Here is a 6,000-nt window from a genome sequence, read left to right as displayed (position 1 = left end):
CACATTATCAATCAAATAATGGTCTCATAAAGCAATTAAATCAAGTTTTTACTCATGAAAAATAGAAAATTGGGCATGACTTGTCTAAAATTCGAAAATTTAAGACGAAGTTTTAAGACGAAATTTATACATATTAAACAAGATCCAATCATGACAACAAAGGTTAAGCCTTTGTTGTCCAATTAGACACAACAACCATCAAGAAAATCCCATTATTGACTCAAGAACACCATTTTCGAGTTCAACAGTGGTGGACAAGATTCCATCACAAAAAATTGGTTTTTATCAACAACAATGGTGTAAAAAGCTCACTAGTATCATGAATTAAGAAAAATGAACAATTAATTAAAAAAATCAAAGGATTTAAGAGGAGATTTAAGAAAATTCAAATTGGGGAAAAAGATGGAAGAAGATGAACATGCTTACCTTGACTAATTAGTGGGATTAGATGAGAAAAGTGGAGTAATAGGATGAATTTCCAAGCAAAATAGAGCAATAATGGAGGTTTTGGGGATTTTTGGTGAGGAAGGGGATGCAGATATGAAGATAAGAATGAGGAATTGGGGAAAATAAGGGATCTTAGATGAGCGGTCCAGCCCGTGTGAACCCACTCGGTCGAGTGCCGAGTGTACTCGGTCGAGTACGATTCCACTCGGTCGAGTGACGACTTTTGCCAGAATGTATTACCTTCTGTAACTGGGTCCACTCGGTCGAGTAAAGCGTCCACTCGGTCGAGTGCTTGCTTACTCGGCCGAGTTGGTACTCGCAATCGGTCAAGTGATCCCGTTGGGTTTAAATTCTCAATAGAATTTTATCGGTGGATTTCCTGCAAGACAATACAAGGTTCGGGAGTCCACCGTCTATTGGTGACGCGTCCCGAGTTAGTTCATACGTTGTTCTACTCACCATCTATGGTGCACTACCGTAACACTAGTGGCTACTCCACTAGCCTCTATTACTATTCATACATGATCAAGGATACTAATAGGCATTCAATTAACACATAATGTGATGCAAAGATTGAAACTATTACCCACACACCAACATATGCTAACCATTTCCCAAACACGCTACTCCCACTAATCTAAGAATTCATCTTCAATACACATGTAAAATTCATAGCATTCAAGAGTTTAACCACAACCACATCATTCATGCAATCGCACAACATTGTCTATATCATTCACCCTTATTTGTAACCACCCACGTAGTGACCAACCGAGGCAATAAGCACTAGTTTTGACATGAGGGCGCCCACTCATCCAAAACCGATCTCTTATTGTACTCGTGTCGAGTTCATTTTATTAGACGCACCTAGGTTCATTTTGGTTCATTTGTTTAGGTTCCAAAATTGATGCTCTGATACCACTTTGTAGCCCCCCCTTCTTACCCGGCCAAGGTAATTGGGAGATGTTACCTTCTCGGTTTCCTGAGGCAGTGAAATCGGAGTCGCAATTGAGAAACAATTAACATAAATAAGTATTTAGTGGATTACATAGACATAGTTGAATAAATGAAATAAATAATACAACTCATAACTACTAAACTAATCTAGTCAACTATGCTTGACTCGAATGTCATCACGGCTCGTCCCGTCTCCCGCATGCAACCAAAGCTAACCTGTAAGCAAATGCTCCCCATATGATCGAAAATATCATATGGATCGACATAGGCCACCCAAAAAATATGTGACATTTACACGGACACAACAAACGTCAGTTTCAATACACAATTATAGGACACGACTCGATAAGTGTAGACGCGACATAATCATATGAATGAGACTCGACTATGCAATCACCCTATCGGTATCGAGACACGCCCAGACGTACCCACAACCACCGGTGCCAGGGACACGCCTACGACACCACATCTCACACAAAGGTATCGGGACACGCCCAGACGTACCGGGTCCGGAAGTCAACCGGATCCTCTGCCAGACGTCGTGCCTCAACCACACGAGTCCCTCCGTGACTTAAGTCATTAATGTGCACATCCCCCTTGGAGTGGGAAGCTCCAAGGGGCAACCCGAGCGCAAGACGGTTTCCCAACCGTCTTACGTCTCCTCAAAAATCAAGTATCACCACCAAAGTTCTCCAACACAACACAATCACAAACATACATGACAAATGGAAGAACAACATTTAACATATGACCAAATTCATGAATTCAATCCCACATACATACCAACCGATTCATGAATGCAATAGTGAGGAAAAACACCCAAATATGCATACACAATGTTGAAACCGAGTAGGATAACCTACCTTTTAGCATAATCCACAAGCTAATCGAATTCACCAAGTATCCATGTCATAAAACCGTCTCATCCTATATAAATCATGTAATAACTATCACAATTCACTCTATACTAAATTACAACATAAAATCCCTCATTATTAGTCACTAACTATTCATTTTACATAGCTAAATACTAATTAACCTCTCTTAATAAACCCTAACTCGAATTTACTCATAAGACAAAGAGGAAAAGGTGATATTTCTATTTACAAAGGTAGAACGGGACATATAAGAGGTGTTTCACCATTAATCCAAGCTTGAAGGCCAAGGGAAGGGCATTGAGAACATTTTAGAGAGAAGGGAGAGGGTTTTAGTGTAAGAAGGAAGAAGGAGAAGAATGAATGGGATAGGGTTGGGATAGAATGAAATCCCGAATTTCCTTTCTCGGGTACAGCTCAGCACCACTCGACCGAGTGGCACTCACTCGGTCGAGTATACCCTTACTCGACCGAGTGCCAACTCACTTGGTCCACTAGGGGTTCTACTCGGTCTACTGGAAGTCTACTAGGTCTAGTTTAGGTCTTACTTGGTCTCGTAGGAGGATCATCCTTTACTCCCGAGTACATGTGGGTTCCCTCACGTGTCCCTAGGTCTAAGTACGGGTCTCACAAATGCAGGGTATTACACTTAGTGCGGGGGAGAGGGGAGGTCGAAGTTGGCCTGCGTGAGGTTGGCTGGAGGGAGGTTTCCCGACGATTGACCGGAGGTGGTGACCGAAGATGGTGAATGGAGGTGGTGGTGGTGGTGACTTGGTGGTAAAGGGAGATGAGGAGTGGGAGACAAAAAATCAATTGGTAAGAAATGAAAAAATAACAAGGGTAATATTGTAAAATTCGTATGTGAGAGAATAAAATTCGTATATGAAAATTCACGATATTAAAACCATTTTACATATTTTGGAAAATGGTGCTATGAGTAATTAAATATGTACTCCCTCCTATTCTCAATAACTCTCCCTATTCATGGAGGGCACGAGAATTAAGGGAGGGAGTATTATATGGTAAAGTATTGTAGTGTGGGTAGGAGATCGGAGAGAGGGAAGGTATTGTGTGATATTATTGTGGGGGTAAGGTGATTAAAATAAGTATTGTTGTGGGGTAAGGTGATTAAAATAAGATAAGGTATGAGTATTGTGGGGTATTGTTGTGGAGTGAGTTGATTAAAATAAGTATAAAAGTTTACCAAATAAGCAAATATGGAGAGTATTGTGAATAGATGAAAAAAATAGGGAGAGTTATTGAGAATAGGAGGGAGTATGAATTATGAATAAATAAATAAAATGGCTACGTTTATTATAAAAATAGTTATTAAATTAAATAGTCTGTTTGGTCATGATCAAAGTTAACCAAAAGGACAAAAACAATGCATAAAAGGGTACGAAAGAGTGGTTTTTAATAACTTTGTGAGCGATCGTCTCTTACGGGTTATGTTGCACGACATTCATGTCAAAATCGAGTGTTCAGGCTAAACTTTAAATGTATAGTTTGACATCCGTTTGACATCAAAGAAAATTCTTATAATTGGACTATGAAGTTTATATTTTCCCTATTGATGGTTAAAAGTGACCCGTATATGGTTGCTAATTCAAAATAAATTAAAAATCATTATATCTTAATAATGATTAACTATATTGATTTAAAAATTTAAAAGCAAACCCCATAATCACAGAGGTTTAAAATTAGTTTTATATATAAAGTTATTCTATTGTTACTACTCTTAGACGTCATGTCATATTAATGTTTTACTTCACTATGTTCTATGCAATCATCATTTTGAGAACAAAGATAATTTCTTTTTCAAATGTCCTTAGACTGATTCAATTATCCAAGATATAAGCTTTATTAGCTTTTATAATTTTTTTAGCAACATATATTAATGATTCAAGCCAAAACTCTCTAATGAACATCAATTCTCGTAAAGACTTAATTCGAAAAGATTTCAGTCAAACCGTTTTTATTTGGTGTAATGAATATATTTATATATATAAATGACATTGTTTTTAGTATTGTTTGTATCAATATTTCGAAGCTCACTCTTTTATACAGTAACAACATTAAAATTTGGTATGAAACTAGGTTGAAAGACTTCAACAATCCCAATAAAAACTATTAGCAAAGAAGAAATTGGATGGGAGAAAATTCTAAACAGATTTCTAAAGCTAATTTCTGGCGGATCGAAAGTACATGGAATAAAACTGTTTTGAGATATTATATAAAAGCAAGTAATGATAAAATCAGTTTGTTAGGAGCTCTAAATCTTTTGGAACTAATAATATTCTTATTGCAATAGCTCTTGCATTGATAAACGACATTCTAACCGCAAATCTTTAGGAGTTTCAAAAGTAATAATTGAAGTTGATAATTTCTGTGTTATCACTTATCAACTCATTTCGTAGTAGTTACAAATTTTGTCGGAAAATTTTCAAGTATTTATAAAAGGTGTGAAGTTAGATATGCATTATTTGAGCAAGTGATAATTAAACATTGTTTTCTTGATAGTTGATACCAATAAATTCGTTGATTTTATGGCCTTTACTAAACACTCATGTCCAAGTGTCCAACTCTTTCGAGTTGGTTTCAAAGTCTATGACTTCAACTTAGTGCTCATTTGAACAAAAAAATAGTTCTCTCATTCGAAAAGATGAAATAGGTTGATCTTACATCAAAGGATCGATTTAGGCTTGTTCTTTTGGACTGAATTTTAGTTCTTATAAGTTCAGTTCATGTCGGTTCAATTCAGTTCAATTTAGTTTTAATAAACACGATATGGGTCTGGCCTTACCCGCGGTGGAGGAGAGAAGTCTAACTCACAAGCCCAAGAATGCTCTTATTTCCCAAAACCAATTGGCAATGGGAGAAACACCCCTAGGCCTTATAAGATAGACAATCTCTTTCTTTTTCACCGATGTGGGACTCACAAGTGGATTTATACTCCAACACACCCCCTCACTTGTGAGCCCACTTAAAGATCGGTCTGGAGGGACTGGACATCCTCACAGCCGTCACAGTGCTCACTCGACCCGAGGGACTGGACTTCCTCATGCTGAAACCGGAGGGACTGGACATCCTCACAGCGGGTCGGGGCACATAAAGGCTCAGTTTTAAACACGAGACCCAGGTCTTTTTTTGCCTTGGGCTCTGATACCATAATAAACACGATATGGGTTTGGCCTTACCCGCGGTGGAGGAGAGAAGTCTAACTCACAAGCCCAAGAATGCTCTTATCTCCCAAAACCAATTGGCAATGGGAGAAACACTCCTAGGCCTTATAAGATAGACAATCTCTCTCTTTTTCACCGATGTGGGACTCACAAGTGGATTTATACTCCAACAAGTTTAGTCTAGTTTAGTTGAAATTAGTTCAGTTCAATTCAAATTAGTTTAGTTCAATTCAATTTTGTACTCATTATAAATTCAATTCAGTTCATATCATTTCTATTCAGTTTAATTCATTCACTACAATTCAACTAGTTTCATTAAAAAAGAACAGGGCTTTGATTTTCTCGCCTTTTAGGAATATTAAAAAACTCGACCTATATAACTAATGTGTCATGTCAGCCCAATTTTATAAATATGTCATAACATGTACCCTAACCCCTAACATTATGTCAAGTTCGTGTCGAGAAATGATTGCCACCTCTAATAAACGGGATTGATTAGTAGAGTAAGTAGACCCATCGCCCATATGATTCGCATGGTT

This window comes from Silene latifolia, chromosome 9, assembly GCF_048544455.1.
Source record: "Silene latifolia isolate original U9 population chromosome 9, ASM4854445v1, whole genome shotgun sequence".
Taxonomy (NCBI): domain Eukaryota; kingdom Viridiplantae; phylum Streptophyta; class Magnoliopsida; order Caryophyllales; family Caryophyllaceae; genus Silene; species Silene latifolia.
Note: the sequence above shows the minus strand (reverse complement) of the source record.